This window comes from Pan paniscus, chromosome 5, assembly GCF_029289425.2.
Source record: "Pan paniscus chromosome 5, NHGRI_mPanPan1-v2.0_pri, whole genome shotgun sequence".
Classification (NCBI taxonomy): Eukaryota; Metazoa; Chordata; class Mammalia; order Primates; family Hominidae; genus Pan; species Pan paniscus.
The window spans coordinates 75,375,203-75,396,504 of NC_073254.2; the positions used below are offsets into that span (position 1 = coordinate 75,375,203).

Genomic DNA, 21,302 nt, shown 5'->3' on the forward strand with positions numbered 1-21,302 from the left:
CTAGGCGCTCATAGAACTCAGGGAAACACTTATATTTATCAGTTTATTATAAAGGATGTTTTAAGGGATACAGGTGAACAGCCAAAGAAGTACTCTGGGTAAGATATGTAGGAAGCGGCATGGACCTTCCATGCCCTCTCTGGGTGTTCCACCCTCCTGTCATCTCCATGTCTTCAGCATCCCAGATGCTTTCTAAACTCTGTAGTTTAGGGATTTTTATGGAGGCTTCATCATATAGGCTGAGCATTTATTAACTCATTTTTCAGCCCCCTCCTTTTCCTGGAGGCTGGCATAGTGTGGCTGAAAGTTCCAGGCTTCTAATTATGGCTTGGTCTTTCTGGTGACCAGCCCCCATCTAGGAGCCCACCAAGAGTCACCTCATTAGAACAAAAGACATTCTTATCAATGCCCAGGAAGTTCCAAGGGATTAGCAACTCTGTTAGAAACTGGGGCCACAGACCAAATATTAGAACAAAAGATGCACCTAGCATCCCTCTTGCTCAGGAAATTACAAGAGTTTTGGGAACTCTCTGCGAGGAACCAGGGTCAGGGATCAAATACACATTTCTTATTGTATCACAATATCACATCCAGGTGTCCATCAGCAAGAGCCTAGACAAGCAATCTGGTATATCCATACAGTAAAACACTGCTCGGCAATAAAAAAGAACAAATTGCTGATACATGTAATGGCAAGGATAAATCTCAGAAGCATTAAAGGACATGAAAGAAGCCAGACACAAAATACTTTATACTGTATGATTCCATTGATATACAGTTATAGAATAGTTAAAACTAATCTGTGATAACAAAAATCGGATCAGTAGTTGCTTCTGGTTGTGGAGGGAGGGGAATGTTGACTGAGAAGAAGCAAGAGGGAATTCTACAGGTTGATAGAAATGTTCTATCTTCTGGCAGGGGTGTGGGTTATATAGGTATAGTCACTTACCCAAACTGATCAAACTATAGACTTAAGATATCTGCATTTCACTATATTTAAATTATAACCTCAAATTAAAAAATCTCACACAAAAAATAGCAAGGTATTTTCCTATCTCTTATTCCGACTCTCTTTCTTATTCTCTTAAAGTATTGGACAGCCCAGTCCCACTATACTGAGGCAACTTTTGAAAGAAAATAAAATTTATTACTTTTATTATCTTTTAATGTATCCACTATACTCTATATAGGGCATCATTTAAACTCTTTTTCAGTCTTTGTTGTTGTTGTTGCAGTGAAGAAGAAAAGCTATCCAGAAGAACAAAATAGCACAGCCGTGTAAACTTGCAATGACTTGGCAAGTTTTTGAAGTTATTTAATCCTGATAAGTTAAAATCCCTTGAACCATATTTATACATTCATCTTTCCAAACAGCTACCGCTTATTTGCTCTTTCATTCAAGTGAAGGTTATTGAGCACCTCCTATGAGTAGATGTTTTATCAGATACTGAGTAGGCATGCTACAATGAGTACGCAACCAAGTCCCTGCCCTTAACAGCATTCCTAGTTTAGAAGTGATAAATACAAAAATAAATTCCATTGCAACAAGAAAGGTACAGCACTGTACAAACTGCTGCTGGGCGTTCTTTTGAGGAAGCAACGTCTTCTGCCTTGGGTGCTTGGGAAGATTCCACAGAGGAAGTGACATTTGAGCCAGTTTGTATGAATAGTTAGAGTTGTGGATAGGAGTTGGAAGAAGGGGGACATTTTAAGAAGATGACTAGAAATGTAATTGAATAGTTTAGTGAGTCTTTTATCCTCCTTAAACCTTTAGGTAAAGGTTCTGTTAGTATCTACTGAAATAGAAGTCTTTTGCAGTAGCATAGTCAGTGTTTAAACTAGGATACCAAATATTTTTCATTTTTTCCCTCACCAATAGCAGCTAATATTTATTGAGAACAAAGGATGTGACAGGTACTCTGCTTAAAGTTTTAATTTAATTTAATATAATCTCCATAGCAATTTAATGCATTAATATTACTGTCCCTATAGATTAGGATAATTGAGGATTGAAGTAATATCCTTTATAAATGGACAAGCTGGGGATTCTTTCCCAGGTTTCTCTGCCTCCAAAGCCTGAGATCTTTAAAAAGCCTACTCTGTGTGTGTTGCTCTTAGTATGAGCCCAGAGAAAGCAAGCCAAGGGCAACTCTGAAGTGTCTTGCGGTCACTTAAAAGAGGGGGGATTTACCTGTTTTCCAAAATATAGCCTGCCCACCTTTTGTATTTAAGTTTCAGTTCATTGCCAATATGTATAATTATTTATAAACTCAAAATAATCTGTTTTATTTTTATTTCTATCTACATGATACTTTAATTTCATGTATGAAAAACTGCCAAGTAATCATTCTCTAAGCTTTCTACAGTATCCATTTTATAAGTTAAAGAATCATAGCAGTAAAAACTTTATAGCCATTTCACTCTAATTATTAGAGTGAGAAACTTGAAGATTTTGCCCTTTGAAAATGACTTGTTATTTGGGCAATCTGGCTTCTCACTATTTAACAAGTGTTGCTTAAAGTATCATGTAGGAACATTTGATGTGCTCCACAGCCACTCACAGCTTCTGATAATTCTGTTTGTGACAGCCTTGAGAGATCACCCAGTGGTAGTTTAAGATTGTGCTCCAGTATAAAAGTGGCAAGGTTTGTCTTTTAAACAAACATGTATTTTTTTCAGAGAAGAAGATAAATTTTTGATTAAATCAGTCATTTGCCATACTCTAAAATTTGTTTTAGAAACTTGGTTTTAGGTTTGTAGTTTTTGCCCAAATGACCACTTAACATGGGACACCCACCCTAACCCCTACCTCTTTCCCAGGAAAGTTAGATTTTTGTCCAAGATTCCACCAGTATTGACTATTTGCTCTTGCCAGATATCTTGTCAAAGGTACATTGTCTGCTTTTGGTTGACCAATGGGGTATGGGTTGTTATGCCAGATGAGTGTCACCTAGTAGTGGAATTAGAAAATCATCAACCAAGGGCCCGGCATAGTGGCTCACATCTGCAATCCCAGGGCTTTAGGAAGCCAAGGTGGAGGATTGCTTGAGCCCAGGAGTTTGAGACCAGCCTGGGCAACATAGCAAGACCTTGTCTGGTGACACACACCTGTAGTCCTAGTCACCCAGGAGGCTGAGGTGGGAAGATCACTTGAGCCCAGGAGTTCTATGAGCTGCTCTAGCACATTACTGAACCTGAGAAGGGGGTTGTGGTAACCTCCCACTTGTGGCCAAACTGGTCAGAAGTTGTGGTGACCTGGGAACCTACTGCTTGCAATTGGTATATGAAGTAGGGCACAGTCTTGTGTGACTGAACTCTTAATCCATGAGAGATCTGCACGAGCTCTAGTTAGTGTCAGAAGTGAATTGAATATAGCCCACATTCTTTCCATAATACCACACTTCCTTAGTAATAAGAAATAACAAGATATTTAAAAATAATAACTTCCATTTAAATCTTTTTAGGATATAACTTCTCTCTTTCAGACTCCGTTTTAAATGACACTTCATTTTGTGGTCCAAAATCAGAAGTAATCTCTTCTTCCTACATATTTCAATAGCATTTTACCTATACTTATACCTACACCTCTCTAGAAGATTTATCTTCATAACATATTTGATTTTTATAGCACTTTACTTCTTTTATGACACATTATCATGCTATTTTCTATTAATCACGCATTCACATAGGTGATTAGTTCCTCCAGGACCATAAACTCCTTGAGGTGAGACCTGTCTATTGGATCTTTGCACCCACCTCAGTACCAGCATGCATGAAAAAAAAAATGTGAAGTACTCCTTGGTCTACTATAGCATTAGGAAGGCTATCAACCCATTATTCTGCTCCATTAAATGTTTTCCAATGCCTGATGGTTAGTGACTTTTTAAATTTTATTTTTAATTTTTTTTAGAGTCAGAATATTGCTCTGTTGCCCTGACTGCAATGCCACGATCATAGCTCACTGCCTCAGGCTCCTGAGTAGGTGAGATGACAGGTGCATGCCACCACACAGCTAATATTTAATTTTTTTGTAGAGATGGGTTTTGGAATCAGACTTGTCTGTACATGTCTACCATTTAATAACTGTCATACATCACATTGCTTCATTCTTTGAACTTCAGTTTTCTCAAGTGTAGCATCATAGAGGAGTTGTGATTATCTAAATGATTAAATGGGATTACACTTTTAAAAGCTGCTACAAAATGCCTGAAACCTGGTCACTTTTCATAATATGCTGGTTCCTTTTGTTCTCCTGTCTGACCCAATTCAAAGTCCCTTCTGTCCCATTAGCTTGTTTTATGAACATGGAGGCAAGGATTCTGGGTAGGAGGCAGTTGTAGTACTTCATTCATTAAGCATTTGCTGACTACTTTGTATAGTGGAAATCCAGAGGAAGGGATTATTATTATTATTATTATTATTATTATTATTATTATTATATTTTGAGACTGGGTCTCACTATGTTGCCCAGGCTGAAGTACAGTGGCACAATCATGGCTCACTGCAGCCTCAACCCCCCAGCCCAAGTGATAATTTTGCCTCAGGCTCCTGAGTAGCTGAGACAACAGGTGCATGCCGCCACACCCAGCTAATATTTAATTTTTTTGTAGAGATGGGTCTCACTGTGTTGCCCAGGCTGGTCTTGAACTCCTGGGCTCAAGCGATCCTCTTGTCTAAGCCTCCTGAAGTGCTGGGATTACAGGCATGAGCCACTGCACCTGGCCTAGGATTAACTATTTTAATAGGCATTTAGGAAGTAGAATGGGTAGATATGGGAATTCAGGGAGAATTAGGGGAATGTGGATAGAAAAGAGGCTAAACTGATTTTCTTCTATAATCTTTGGAATCAAACGAAGAAGGGCAAATCGATTATTCTTCTCAGGAAAAGATTTTCTTTATCTTTAAACGTATAGGTAACATTAGCTGTCTTCTACCTGATAAATTTGTTTTCTGTAAGTTTTGTACCTTTTTTAAAAAAAGAAATTATTTGTATCATAAAGGACCTAAATAATATACATGGCATGAATGTACATCTGACCATGAATGCTGAATTTATTCTAGAAAATATCGCTTTGCACTCTTTGATTCTAGCTTGTGTTGCTGACCTCACTAGTATAATTATTGGCTGACTTTGTCTCTTTTTCCATTTCCTCCCAATCAGTTTGATAAAGGTTACTCTTAGAACATCCGTCACAGCTTTGGAAAGGAAGGCAAGAGGACAGACTATACACCTTTCAGTTGCCTGAAGATTATTCTATCCAATCCACCAAGCCAAGGGGATTATCATGGTAAGTGCCTCCACTGGATATGTTGGCCAAGTACAGAAATCCAAGAGCTCTGTTGGAAACACTGAAACAATGTTGTGGCTTTTTGCATTCCTGTCAGGACCTAGTTTGTAGCTTATGTCAGTCGTCACTGTCAAGCTAGAGCTCCATTACTCTTAGAACAATTTGTCTTATTACTGAACTAGGTCAGGCAAGAGAAATTCATTCAGCTGCACTTCAGTTTGTGCTGGATTAGGCTTTTCAGTTCTCACTTTCTTCCTTCCCGCTGTTCTCTGTCTCCCTCATCTTCTGCAGTGTTCTGCGAGTGTCTTAGAGGGCGATGTAAGTTTTACAAAGTTTTTGAAATTAGAATGTTCTAAGTTTGGAATAGTAGATTCATTAATTTTCCAAAGGCTAACTACTAAGGAAAAGTGTGAGGTTTTTTTCTTATCACCATCATCTGATTAACCAACAAAGATTAAGTGGGCAATTTAACATGTCGTGATATCTGCCATAACTATCAGTTTGCCTGAGTTATTTAAAAAGAAAAACAAAACATCTCATTTGTCTGGTACATCCAAGAATGAATTAATAGTTTATATCAGTAAATTTTCTGGATTATCAAAGCTTACTACAGTATGTGTCAAAACTTATTTTTGTTTTAGAATCTTCACCACTTTTTAAAAGACTGCACACTTTTGGACTGCTAAAGATCAAATAATCATAAACAATATTTTTAGAAAGACATTCTGTGTGACCAAATCACTAAAAAATGCCCATACATTCATTAGTTAATAGATGAGGAAGTGGCCAGCACTCGTTATATAGATAGACAGATAAGATAGATCTATATATAGACATAGATTTTTTTTTTTTTTGAGACAGAGTTTCATTCTTGTTGCCCAGTCTGGAGTGCAATGGCGCGATCTCGGCTCACTGCAGTCTTCACCTCCTAGGTTCAAGCAATTCTCCTGCCTCAGCCTCCTGTGTAGCTAGGATTACAGGCACCTGCCACCCTGCCTGGCTAATTTTTTGTATTTTTAGTAGAGACGAGGTTTCGCCTAGTTGGCCAGGCTGGCGGGCCTCAGGTGATCTGCTCGCCTTGGCCTCCCAAAGTGCTAGGATTACAGGCCTGAGCCACCACACCCAGCCTGGTAATAGATATTGAGTGGTTTTTATCACTTATTTCAGAGTCCCTTGAGGTGCTTTTTTAGAAATGCAGATTCTCAGGGTGCACCCTCAGTCATATAAAATCAGACTTTATTTGCAAGTACACTGGGTGAGTTTTATGTCTTCTAAAGTTTGAAAACCATGGGTCCAGGTACTTCTGTTGGGGAAGCCTGAAGCCTTTTTTAGCCTAGCAGCCATACCAGGCAGTCAACTTATGATTAAGCTTGTGGCCAAGTAAAACTCCCAGGGATTTGTCTGCAAATTTCCAGGTTCTAGCATTTGTCTCTTAATTAGTTGGTTTTCATTAGCTTAAATGCAAAACTTTATTTCTGTTAAGTTTATCTTGTTATCCCAGTGCTTTATGTTATTATTTTGTTTCTAAGTTCAACTTTGTCAGTCAAGAAATATTATACTTAGCACTCAATGAACTCATTATTTGTTGGAAACATTTACTTATTCCATTTTTAAAAAGTAATAAACTTAATTTTTTAGAGCTGTTTTAGCTTCACAGCAAAATCGTGTGGGAAGTTCATAGTTCCCATGTACCTCCACGCCCCAACACACGCACAACCTCCATTGCTGTCAGTATCCCACACCACACTGGTACATGTGTTACAACTGATGAAACTACATTGACAAATCCTTATCATCCAAAGCCCATAGTTTACAAGAGTTCATTGTGTATTTCGCATAACAGTACTTTATCAGATTTGTCTTTTGCAAATGTTTTCTCCCCATCTGTGCTTCTGTTCTTTTCTCTCTTTTTTCACCTTTTGGGATTTCATTTACACGTTATACCTTTTATAGTTGTCCCGTAGTTCTTAGATATTGTATTTAGTTTTGTTTTGTTTTTGTCTTTTTTCTCTTTGCTTTTTAGTTTCAGAAGTTTCTATTTGTCATATCCACAAGATCCAAGGATTTTCCCCAGTCATGTCCAGTCTACTGATGAACCCATTGAAGACATTCTTCATTTCTGTTACGGTGTTTTTGATCGCTAGCATTTCTTTTTTATTCTTAGAATTTTCATGTCTCTGCTAGCTGGTTATTCCAACACATTTATTGAATAGGGAGTCCTTTCTCCATTGCCTATTTTTATTGACTTTGTTGAAGGTCAGATAGTTTGTAGGTATGCTGTCTTATTTCTGATTCTCTATTCTGTTTCATTAGTCTATGTGTCGGTTTTTGTACCAGTACCATACTGTTTTGGTTACAATAGCCTTATAGTATAGTTTGGAGTTAGGTAGAGTGATGCCTCTGGCTTTGTTCCTTTTGCTTAGGATTGCTTTGGTCATTTAGGCTCTTTTTTAGTTCCCTATGAATTTTAGAATAGTTGTTTTCTTATTCTGTGAAAAATGACATTGGTAGTTTGATAGAAATAGCATTGAATCTGTACATTACTTAGGGTGGTATGGCCATTTACTTAGGGTGGTATGGCCATTTTAATGACATTGATTCTTCCAATCCATGAGCATGGAATGTTTTCCTGTTTGTGTTGTCTCTGATTTCTTTCAGCAGCGTTTTGTAGTTCTTCTTGTAGAGATCTTTCACTTCCTTGCTTAGATGTATTCCTAAATATTTTATTTATTTAATTTTTGGTGGCTACTCTAAAGAGAATTGTGTTTTTGATTTGGCTCTCAGCTTGAACATTGTTGGTATGTAGAAATGCTACTGATTTTTAAGGCTGGTTGTGGTGGATCATGCCTGTAATCCCAGCACTTTGGGAGGCCAACAGGGGTAGATCACTTAAGGTCAGGAGTTCAAGACCAGCCTGGCCAACATGGTGAAACCTCATTTCTACTAAAATTAAAAAGCAAAACAAAAATTAGCCAGGCATGGTGGCGTGCACCTGTAATCCCAGCTATTCAGGAGGCGGAGGTTGCAGTTGGCTGAGATGGCACCACTGCACCAGGTGACAGAGTGAGACTCTGTCTCAAAAAAAGAAATGCTACTGATTTTTGTATATCAATTTTGTATCCTGAAACTTTGCTGAAGTCATTGATTAATTCCGGGAGACTTTTTGGTGCATTCTTTAGGGTTTTCTAGGTATAGAATCATATCATCAGCAAAGAAAGATAGTTTGACTTCTTTTCCTATTTGGATGGCTTTTATTTCTTTCTTTTGCCTGATTGCTCTGGGTAAGACTCCCAGTAGTATTTTGAGTAAGAGTGGTGAGAATGGGCATCCTTGTCTTGTTCCCATTCTCAAGGGGAATGGTTTGAGCTTTGGCCCATTCAGTATGATGTTGGCTGTGGGTTTCTCTTAGATAGTTCTTATTATTTTGAGGTATATTCCTTTGGTATCTAGTTTTTTGAGGGTTTTTGTCATGAAGGAATATTGGATTTTTTTTTTTTTTTTTTGAGACGGAGTCTCTGTTTCCCAGGCTGGAATGCAGTGGTGCGATCTGGGCTCACTGCAAGCTCCGCCTCCTGGGTTCATGCCGTTCTCCTGCCTCAGCCTCCTGAGTAGCTGGGACTACAGGTGCCTGCCGCCATGCCCAGCTAATTTTTTGTATTTTTAGTAGAGACGGGGTTTCACCGTGTTAGCCAGGATGATCTTGATCTCCTTACCTCGTGATCCGCCTGCCTCGGCTTTCCAACGTGCTGGGATTACAGGCGTGAGCCACCGCGCTTGGCCAGGATATTGGATTTTATTGAAAGCTTTTTCTATTGAGATAATATGGTTTTTGTTTTTAATTCTGTTTATGTGGTGAATCACTTTTATTGATTTGCATATGTTGAGTCAGATTTGCATCCCAGAAATAAAGCCTATTTGATCATGGTGAATTAGCTTTTTGATGTGCTGCTGGATTCAGTTTGCTAGTATTTTGTTGAGGATTTTTGATTCTATGGTCATCAGAGATATTGGCCAGAAGTTTTCTTTTTTTCATTGTGTCTCGGCCAGATTTTGGTATCAGGGTGATGCTGGCTTCATAAATTGAGTTAATGGGGGGAGTCCCCCCTCCTCAGTTTTTTGGAATAGTTTTGGTAGGATTGGTACCAATTCTTTTTGTACATCTGGTAGAATTTGGCTGTGAGTCTACCTGGTCCAGGGCTTTTTCTGGTTGATAGGTTTTTTTATTCCAGATTCAATTTCAGACCTCATTATTGGTCTGTTCAGATTTTCACTTTCTTCCTGCTTCAGTCTCGGAAGGTTGTGTGTTTCCTGGAACTTAGTCATTTCCTCTAGATTTTCTAATTTGTGAAAAATGCACAATTATTAACTTACAAATCTATCATCTGTATGACTGAAAAAAAAAGACTTTTCTATATTAAATTTTTAATAAGCATTTTGACTTACCATTGCAGTTTATTAAAATATCTAAAATTTTCTAGATTTTGTCCTAAAACAGCTTTCGTATTTCAAATTCTTCTCTATTCTTATTTATGTGAATATTTCTAGTGGTCTTTCATTTTTTTCATGAAATAATATAGAGATGACACACATCCACCATAAGTTGTTTTTCTATGAAATAGTTTATTTTTTCATCTCATTTCCATCCATGATTCTTTTACTTTTTCATAGATTCTACGCTTTAGGAAATAGGCATATAATTTACATTTGAAAATTATGTTGAATTTTTTTCTTTCTCAGAGTTTGCATGTTTTTCATTTTGTTTATCTATCTTCCTTCTCTCATATGCCTTTTATATAATTTTTAGACTAGAATATAAGAAGATTGTATAAAGTTTTAAAATAAACTATTATGCAGCTATTTTGTGATTATTTGTGCTTGTTAGCAAGGAGTGTAATTAAAGCTGTTTTCCCTCTTCCTGTTGAATGGACATCTTAGCCTGAGAATGCTGCAATGTTTTATGTAACTCTTGAGCCTGGAGTGCCCTGATAACCATACAGCTAAGTAATCATTTAGATAAAAAGAGGAAAGCAGTTGCACCCATGGGCAATTACCTTTTTTTATTAATAAGCTGTTAGACAATTAAGGGGAGCTTAGATGGTCTCTCGAGTGTGGTATTGTACTAAGTTGTGGGTAAATAACCTTGTTTGTGTGCTGGCTTATTTTTTGTTGTCAGGGTGCCCATTCCGTCACAGTGATCCAGAGCTGCTGAAGCAAAAGTTGCAGTCATACAAGATCTCTCCTGGAGGGATAAGCCAGGTAGGTCATATTCTTCTCTCTGCATCTGCAGTAACGAGGCCTTAGACAGATCTCTCGGTTTTATTTAATGTTCTTGCAGTGATACTGTGTACTACTTGTCAGGCCTCACACCAGACATCTTATCTTCAAGATGAATTAAGTTAAAACCTTGACTTATCTGGTTTAGTCTCTTGGGAAATTCTAGTTCCTCTGTCTGCTAAGCTGCATTTTTATTTTTCCTAATCATAAAGGAAGCTGGAAACCTTCCCCCGCACCTCAGTTTGTTTTACTATCTCACTTGAGGACTACATCTTTAAAAATAAAATTTTTGAGCAATGCATGGAAGCTTATTAATGAAGCTGAAAATTAATGACAGCATATTTCATTTTGGGAAATTGTTTTCTGAGCAGATGATAATGTAGTACACACTGGCTGAATGTTCTGATAGGCATCAGTTATTGCTGTGTTTAATCTACACTTCTGATGGCAGATCAAAGAGTTTGTCAAAATACTTTGTCTTATGAACAATGGAAATGCTCAGATTGTAAAACCAAATGTTAAATAGTACATTTTTTAGTAAGTCTACCTTTAAAAAATTAATATTGTGACATAGCAAAGACTATTTTCTATAGTGTGCTTTCAAGTTGACTGGAATTTTGAAGGAATAGGGGAAGAGCTTCTGCTTCCTTAGCTTAAGAAGAACATTATATATTTTAGAGTTAGAACATCTAAATCATCATACATCTTTAAATTGTTATTTTTATTTAAAGAAAATTGTTACTCTAGACAACTTTATGGCTGCTTCTGTGTCCAAAGTTCAGATAACAAATCTTACATAGTTTTTTAGTACTTTGAGCAAAGCAGTGTTCAAGGTGCCATAGAGTATGCAAGGAAGAATCAGATATAAATCCTGCTCCCACAAAACCAGTGTCTGAAAAAAAAAACATAAACCAAGTGTCATGAGAGGTACACATAGACTGTCTTGGGTCTTCTGATGAGGGAAAGACTATAACCAGCTGAAGAGGTCAAGGAACCCTTTATGGAAGAGATGCCCTTTGAATTAGGCCTTGCATGAAGGTTGGGAATTAGGGAGAGAGAATGCACAAATGAAAGACTATAGGAGTATTAAGATTTCAAGCTTAGGATAATGGTGGCACCAATACATAAATACTAATAGGTAACTTAAAGGAAGTATAGTTGGTTTCGGTTTGAGTGACTTAATTTTAGTGGTTATAAACTGCTGCTAACATATTTGATAAGGAATCTAGAAATAAAGAATTACTGGCTTTTTTTTTAAGCAGTCATAAAGGATCACCTTTTTGAAAACAATACAAGTGTTAACATATTATGTCTGCATTTAAATGGTATTAATGTGGATTTAGGGCATTAGATAATTTAGGACTAGAAATCTGATGGTCTTTTCAGTTAGAATTGTAGCATAGGTAGAAAGCCATTCTCTTTTTTGGAGTCCTAGGATGTGACATGCCACGGTGCATAGGTAGGAAGTCAGTGGTAGAACCAAAAATTGAAGCCATGCTTTCTGACTCCTAAGATTTTTTTTTTCCCCTGAACTCCACTCTACTTTACAGCTTATTATAATGAGTTTTCTGGAGAGAGAGAAGAGGTAGGGAGTCAAAACCTGTTTTATGAAAATGTAATCTTGGCTAATCCTTCTCTTTGTCAAGCATTAAAAGGAGGTGGGATCAATGAAGACTGAACAGAAATGGGCAGAGAGGGAGAAAATACATTAAGGTAGTGAAGTATCACAAAAATCAAGGAGAAAATTTTGAGAAGAGAATAAGTTCCACAGAGTCCCTTGTAGCAGAGATTTCTTTTCATGGAGAGAACTAAGAAAAGGTGGTTGGATATGCTGAGAGGATTATTTGACTTTGACTTTGGTGAGGTGTCAGTAAAATGGTGGAAACCAAAAGCAAGATTATACTTGCTTAAAAAATTAATGAAAGACAGTAAATAACCTTTTCAAAAAATGTGTCAGGCCAGGTGCAGTGGCTTGTACCTGTAATGCTAGCACTTAGTAGGGAGGCTGAGGCAGGCAGACTGCTGAGCCCAGGCATTCAAGACCAGCCTGAGCAACATGGCAAAAACCTGTCTCTACAAAAAATTAGCAGGTGTGGTGGCATTCAACTGTAGCCTCAGCTACTCAGGAGGCAGAGGTGGAAGAATCACCTGAGCCCAAGAAGTTGAGCCTCCAGGGAGCCGTGATCATGCCACTGCACTCCAGCATTGGCAATGGATTGAGATCCTGTCTCAAGAAAAAAAAAAAAGTGCCAGTAAAGGGGATGCTAGAGTGATATTAGCTTAAGCATCATAGGATTGTTCATTTCTGGGTTTAAGACCTGAGCCTATCTGTAGAAAGAGGAGGAGAAGAAAGAACTGTCAGAGAGGGTGGGCTTGATGAAGATATAAAAGAAAGAAAATAACTCTCTAACCAAGCAGAATTAAGTTCTCTTTCCTTTATACCATGACTGGATTGCACATGCCTTTGCTCTTAACATTTGTTATACTTGATTGTAATTATTTGTTTACCTGTTCATCTTTCCCAATAGTTTGTGAGTTTCCTGAAAGGAGGACTGGATTTTTACTTAACTTTCTATCTCATGGTAATCCAATGAGTTACACTTGTTAGGTGCTTTAAAAATGTTGGAAGAGTGAATGGGCATATTTAGGTATGAGGTGGATCCTAGAGTATGCATGGTGGTATGCAGAGAGAGGCAAATAGGAACTCAAAGACACAAGTGAAAAAGTAACTTACTGGAGGAAGGACGATATGCACTTGAACCAAAGAATGGTGACGGAGAAAGGCATACCCCTCAGCAATGTGGGAACATAGAGGAAATAGCTAAGACACAGCAAAGGGAAGTTGATGGAGTGTATCAACTGGTCTTACTCTTCCTTGTAAATAAAGTAAGGTCATCAGCTGGAGAGTAAAGGGGTTATGAATGATATTCTGGTTATAGAAAAGGTTAGAAACTACCACCAACAAATGTGATAGGGAATCTAGAAGAAATTAGAGGCGTTTTTTAGCAGTCATAAAGAATCACCTTTAAAAAAATAATCTTAATATACTAACATTATCTCAAGAAAATTAATGTTTATAGTTAATAGTAATGACCATGTTTGTATACTCTTTGCTTTTGACTCCACTGTATTTCTCCATTTGCCCTTGATCCATAAGTATACTCCTTACTTAGCTGAAGCTGGTTAGTAATTTTCACATTACCCTTTAGACCTGCATTGTAACCTTTTATCTGAGATGAACACAGATGTATAGTGCATGCCAGCAAGCTGTAAATAATATCTTGCTTTTATTTGATGTCTTTATTGAGTGGATCTCACTAGAGTGAAGCAGCTGGTGGACTGTATTCTAAAGGGCAGAGAGTTAATGAATGAAAATTCCATGTAAAACATTTTGATAAGGTTGAATTTTGTAGGTTGGCCTAAGTGCAGATTAGATCTTGAAAACTCCAAGCGTACATTAAAATATTGAATGAGAGTTAAGAAAAACATCATTAAAATGTACGTAAGGTAGAACTCCATGTGGTTATTTTTATCTCAGAGAAAACTACTTGAAAAAGATACCTTCAACTATAGGAAATAGATTTTTTTTTTAATTTTTGGAGACAGAGTCTTGCTCTGTCTTCCAGGCTGGAGTGCAATGGTGCAATCTCGGCTCACTGCAACCTCCACCTCCCGGGTTCAAGCGATTCTCCCACCTCAGCATCCCAAGTAGCTGGGATTACAGGCACCCTCCATCATGTCCAGCTAATTTTTGTATTTTTGTAGAGATGGGGTTTCACCATGTTGGCCAGGCCAGTCTTAAACTCCTGACCTTGGGTGATCCGCCTGCCTCGGCCTCCCACTGTGCTGGGATTACAGGCGTGAGCCACCACGCCTGGCCAAGAAATAGATGTTTTAAGTAATCAAAATGTTGGTGATCAGAAAAGAGATCATTGTGACTCAGCTGGTGTTGCTGATTTTTTTTATAAAGCATACTTACAGGATCACATTTCATTTTCCTTTTTAATTAACCTTAATAGTGTTACAAAATCACTGAAAATTAATGAGCTTGGTATCCAGCCTAAGAAACAGCAATTAAACAACAGAATATGGCCAAAGAAAATGGGTACCCCTGCATTTATTCTCCTCTCCTCCCCGAAAAGAGAAATACACAGCAGTCAATTCACCAACACGATATAAAAATTATAAATATTTATGCCCCAAAAACATAGCTTCAAAATACATGAATTAATAATAGAGAACTGAAAAGACAACTAGACAAATCCACAGTTATATTTGGAGACTTCAGCACTCCTCTTAATAATTAACAGAAGAAGCAGGCAGAAAGTCAGGAAGGATATAGAAGCCTTGAACAATACTGTCAACCAACTTTACCTAATTAACATCTGTAGAACATGTTACCCAACAACAGGAGACATGAAATAGTAACCCAGGTAGATCATAGTCTAGGTCTTTGAAATCCATTACAAATGTAAATAATTTGAAATCCTATAAAGTAGGATTTAAAGCAGAGCAATAAAGCAAGAAAAACAAAAGATTAGAAAAGAAGAAAGAAAACCTTTTTCTATTCTCAAAGTGATTATCAATGTAAAAAATCTCAAAGAACCTAGCAAGATGCTACTGTAACTAGTAGGTGGAAGGATACTAACTCAATATACAAAAATCAATTCTATTTCTTACAGTGAACAATTGGAAATTAAACATTTCAAAAAGTATTAGTTTGCTGCAAACATAATTGTGGCTTTTACTGCAAATACTTTTGTAGCAACCTAATACCATATACAGCAGTACTAGAAATCCAAAATATACATAAGATCTTTATATGAAAGACTGATGAAAATGAAAAACAAACTGGAGACACATGTTTCCTGATTTCAAAACTTACTGAAAACTATTGTAATTAAGATGGTGTGGTATTAGGGAAATGATGAAGACAGATTAATTGGACAGAATAGAGTTCAGAAATAGACCCACATATATATGGGCAACTGATTTTTAAACAAAGGTGCCAGGGCAATTTAATAAGGAAATGGTAATGTAGAGTTCCAGACAACTCCAGAGTTCTAGAACAAGTAGATCTAGAACAATTGGATATCCAAATGCAAAAATCCTAGACATATACCTCCAAGCTTATATAAAAATTATTTAAAAATGGATTATAGAACTAAGTAACTGTAAAATGTGAAACTTACAAAAGAAAACAGAATATCTGCACGACCTTCGGTTTGGTGTGTTCCCTGAAAGAAAATAGTGATAAATTAGACTTTACCAAAATTAAAAATTTTGCTCTGCAAAAGACAGCTTTAAGAGAACAAGATAAGCCACAGACTGGAAGAAAATATTTGCAAATCATAAATTTCATAAAAGATGTGAATCCAAAAGATATAAAGAACTCTCAAAACTCAGTAATTAGAAAACAGTTTTTTAAACGGGCAAAACATTTGAGTAGACAGTTCACCAAAGAAAAAGTGTGAATGGCAAATATAAGCACATGAAAAAATATAGCTCATTAGTGAAATGAAATTTAAAACTACAATGAATACCATGATATGCCAAATAGAATTGGTCTAATTTAAAAAAATCTAGCAATACTAAGTGCTAGTGAGGATGCAGAGTGACTGAAGGTCTCATACAATAGTGGAGGAAATGCAAGTCATAGAGTCACTTTGAAAAGGAGTGTGGCAATTTCTTATAAAGTGAAGCTTACACATGCTATGTGACACAGTGATACCTGTAACTAGTATTTATAGAATTGAAATAAAAGCATAAGTCCACATAAAAATCTGTTCCTAAGTGTTTATAGTGTAGGCATTATTCATAATTGCCAAAAACTAGAAACAACCCAGATGTTCTTCAGTGTGTGATTGGATAAACAAATTGTGGTATAGTCATACAATGGAATATTACCTGGCAATAGAAAGGAATAAATTACTGGCATACCCATTAAGATGTAAGGTTCTCGAATACATTATACCAAGTGAAAGAAGTCAGACTCAAAAGCACTATAGTGTATAATTCTATTTGTATGATAAATCTGTAGGTACATAGTGATTGCTGGGAGCAGGAGAGGTGTTATAAAGGACAAGGGAAATATTTTTGGGTAATGGGAATGATCTGTGTTGATCGCAGGGTAATATCAAAACTGAATTTGTCAAATGTTGCAGAACTATGATAAAAGGAAATATATTTTATTTAAAAACTTTTACTTTTTTAGAAAAAACTTAGTCCCTGAGTAAAAAGGGGATATATTTTACTGTATGGAAATTATACCTTAATTTTTTTCTTTTTTTTTTTTTTTTTTTTTTAAATAAACAGGGCCTTGCTCTGTCACACAGGCTGGAGTGCAGTAGTGTGATCATATCTCATTGCAACCTCGAACTCCTGGGCCTAAGTGATCCTCTTGCCTCAGTCTCCTAAGTAGCTGGGGTTACAGGTGCACATCACCATGCCCAGCTAATTTTTTACTCTTTTGTAGAGATAGAGGTCTTGCTGTGTTGCCTAGGCTGGTCTTGAACTCATGGCTCAAGGAGTCCTGTCACCTTGGCCTCCCAAAGTGCTGAGATTATAGACATGAACCACTTAATTTCTTTTTTTTAATGGGGGGAGAAAGAAAGGGTAGATGGTAAGTAGCATAATGAGCCAAAATATTTACTTTTCATAGTAAAAATGCAGTGGATTAAGTTTATATCAGGAACTTAAAGTATAAACATATAACTTAGAGTGACATAGACAACATCCTATGTAATAAAAAATGGAAATGGTTAAAGTAATTGCCTCTTGGGAACTAACCAAGTAGTGGGAAGAAATGTGATATGAGAACTGTTAATTTTAATAATAAGCCATAATGTACTTCAGTTTTTTTCCTTACATACATTACTTTGATTAAAAGTTAGAAAGAAAGTATAATGTTATTAATGAAGTTTAAGTTAAATGGTCGTGTGCCTAATGGATAGATGGTAATAGCAGTAGTACTAGATGACTGCAAGGTCTTTGGGTATGAAATTCTAACCCTTATCCCTCTGAGCTCCCAGTACCTAGCATAGTATCTGATCCATGTTAGGAACTGTGAAGGATCTGAGATTTTACCCTACTTGCAAGCTAAGAACTTAGCTGCCACACTTTTATGGATTCTGGCAGAAGACATGACAATTCCAGCAATAGCAGTATGCCAGCCTTTTCTTGCATTCATTCCTTGAGCCCTACTTCCCACAGAGCAACATGAAGGCCAGGTACTACCTGCACATGCAGTGGCTTGTGTTGGAGGAGGGAAACCCTGAATTTAGGGAATCTGAACCTTTTATTATGGACAGTAAGTATGTATACTCTTTTTTTAATTTATTTTTAATTAATTAATTAATTTTTTGAGACAGAGTTTCACTCTTGTCACCCAGGCTAGAGTGCAATGGCGCGATCTCTGCTCACTGCAACCTCTGCCTCCTGGGTTCAAGCAATTCTCCTGCCATATGTCTGCTCTTTAATCCAGTGGAAGGAACCATTGTCTTCCAGGGCTGTTCATTATATCAGAGGTCCCCAACCCCTGGGCCACGGACTGGTACTTGTTCATGGCCTGTTAGTAACAGCAGGAGGTGGCCAGGGCAAGCAAGCATTACTGCCTGAGCTCCACCTCCTGTCAGATCAGTGGCCATGTTACATGGTACTGGTCCATGGCCTGTTAGGAACAGCAGGAGGTGAGCCAGGGCAAGCAAGCATTACTGCCTGAGCCCCACCTCCTGTCAGATCAGTGGCCATGTTAGATTCTCATAGGAGCTCGAACCCTATTGTGAACTGTGCATGTGAGGGATCTAGGTTGTGCCCTCCTTATGAGAATCGAACTAATAATGTCTGATGATCTGAGGTGGAACAGTTTCATCCTGAAACCACCTCTCCACCCTGGCCCATGGAAAAATTGTCTTCTACGAAACTGGTCCTTGGTTCCAAAAAGGTTGGAGACCATTGTGTTACATGAACATCTTTGAAAAAATGGTCTGAAGTAAAAGCCGTTGTTGCCTCTATTTGCAAAATGTTCAGAAATTTAAGACTATTGGAAAATTATTTCTCAGGAATACATAGCTGATGACCAGTGAATAATATATAGATATATAATCTATATTGGTCATTTCTTATTGGCACCTCAGCTTTTTCTCCTTAAAATATTGGTGTACGTTGGCTGGGTGTGGTGGCTCACACCTATAATCCCAGCACTTTGGGAGGCCGAGGCAGGCGGATCACAAGGTCAGGATATCGAGACCATCCTGGCTAACACGATGAAACCCCGTCTCTACTAATAATACAAAAAATTAGCCGGGCGTGCTAGCGGGCGCCTCTAGTCCCAGCTACTTGGGAGGCTGAGGCAGGAGAATGGTGTGAACCTGGGAGGTGGAGCTTGCAGTGAGCAGAGATCATGCCACTGCACTCCAGCCTGGGCAACAGAGCGAGACTCTGTCTCAAATATATATATATATATGTATGTGTGTGTGTGTGTGTGTGTGTGTGTACATTTTAATCTCAATACTTTCATTAATTTCTTTTCAAAATTGGCAGTGAGTTAAAAAATCCTTTCAATGTTTTGTTAGTTTGGGTATCGTATCTATCTATCAATAGTTTCTGCCTTAGTTAGATGTCTGAAGTTTCTAATTATTCTAAAAACACTTTTGTTTTTTAGCTTTTATTTTCCACTTCAGCTTTTCCTTTAAAAACCTGCAATTTTATGATAGAAATATTTATATTTTGAGATACAGAAATTTTAGAGCTGGGTGCGGTGGCTCATGCCTGAATCCCAGCATTTTGGGAAGCCAAGACCTATGGGTTGCTTGAGCCCAGGAGTTCGAGACCAGCCTGGGTAACTTGGCAAAACCCAGTCTCTACAAAAAAATACAAAAATTAGCCAGGCGTGGACGCATGCACCTGTAGTGTCAGCTATGCAGGAGGCTGAGGTGGGAGGATTGCTGGATTGCTTGAGCCCATGGGGACTGAGTGAGCCATGATCATGCCACTGCACTCCAGCCTGGGCCACAGAGTGAGACCCTGTCTCCAAAAAAAAAAAAAAAAAAAAAAATTGAGAATATGTGTTCAGAATATTGACAGTAAAATCTCTCATTGGCCTGAAATGGTTTGTTTCTCAGAAGAAGTTTTTTCTATTGTGGAAAGATGCACATGAAATTTTCAAATTGTACTTTGTTTCATGGGCTTATAATGGTGTGCTATGTCCTATTTTAATAGAAAAATTGGGGCTGGCCACAGTGGCTCACGCCTGTAATCCCAGCACTTTGGAAGGCCGAGGTGAGAGGATTGCTTGAAGCCAGGAGTTGGAGACCACCCTGGGCAACATAGGTAGACCCTGCCTTTAAAAAAGTAATAAAAATAACAGTTGTGGTGGTGCACACCTGTAGTTCTAGCTGTTTGGGAGGCTGAAGCAGGAAGCTCACTTGAGCCTAGTAATTGTTACAGTGAGCTATAATTGTGCCACTGTACTCCATCCTGGAAGACACAGCAAGACTCCATCTCTCCAAAAATTAACAAACAATAAATATATAAAGTTTATAGGAAAATTGTCTTTTTGTTATACTGAATCACTTGTGGCATATCTTTAATTCTCACAGAGCTTAATAAATAAACAATAATTGCTGCCTACAGACTAATCTAAAAGTGGTAGTTCATTGTAATATATGCCACAATGAAGGTAACATCTTTTATTGTAATCTCTGAATGCTATTACTCCTTAATAGTTTTTCTTTCTTATTATGTAGTAATGAGGGGTGTGCTTGATCTGTCTCTGGAAATAGAACAATTTGAAGCCACGGTAGTTTGTTTTATTTTTGGCCTGCTTATGCAAAGCATTGTGATGGAGGCTTTACACAAATAAACTGTATCTCATTTGATTCCCACCACTACATTATCCCTATTTTATAGAAGAGAAAGCTGAGGTTTGGAACAGGCAAGAAACTGCTCAGAACCATAGAACTAATATATGATAAGGCCAGAATTCACACCTATGCCTGACAGTGAAGCTGAAGTTTCTTACAATACATTGTTCTGATTCTCTGTAGTATTTTTCTATTTTAAATCCAGTTGAAATTCTTTTTGGTTTCTTCTTTCATGGAAAGCCATCACTGTGAAGTGAATGGTAATTCTTCTGTACATAAACTTAAGAAAATGTATAATGCATTGTTGAAACACTGACAAATGTGAAATAAAGATGAGAATAATTCAGAAAATGTAAATTATATATGGTAACAGATTTTCAAAAGATCTGATTGCTTTTTTTATTGAGGTGAAAGTCACATAACATACAAATAACTATTTTAAAATGTACAATTCAGTGCATTTAGTACATTCACAATATTTTACAACTATTTCTATCAAGTTCCAAACCTTTTCATCACCCCCAAAGAAAACCTTACACCTATTAAACAATCACCTCCTGCCGCCCCTAGAAACCAATAATCTGCTTTCTATCTCTATGGATTTACCTATTCTGGATATTTCATAAATGCTAGCATCATACACTGTCTGGCTTACTTCATATAGCATGTTTACAAGGTTCATTTGTGTTTTGTTCTTTTGAATGGCTGAATGATACTCCATTGTATGTCTGTACCACATTTTGTTTATCCATTCGTACTTTGATGGACACTGGGTTGTTTCCACCAACTGGGTGACTTTAAAAATTTATCTCACGGTTTTGGAAGCCAGCAGTTAAGGTGTTGGCAGGTTAGTTCCTTCTGAGAGCTGTGAGGGAGA

General features: G+C 37.4%; 1 pseudogene; it reads left to right on the forward strand.

The window, feature by feature from the left end:
* LOC117978426 (DNA primase large subunit-like) overlaps positions 1–21,302 on the forward strand; it is a 281,293-nt pseudogene that overhangs the window by 231,106 nt on the left and 28,885 nt on the right.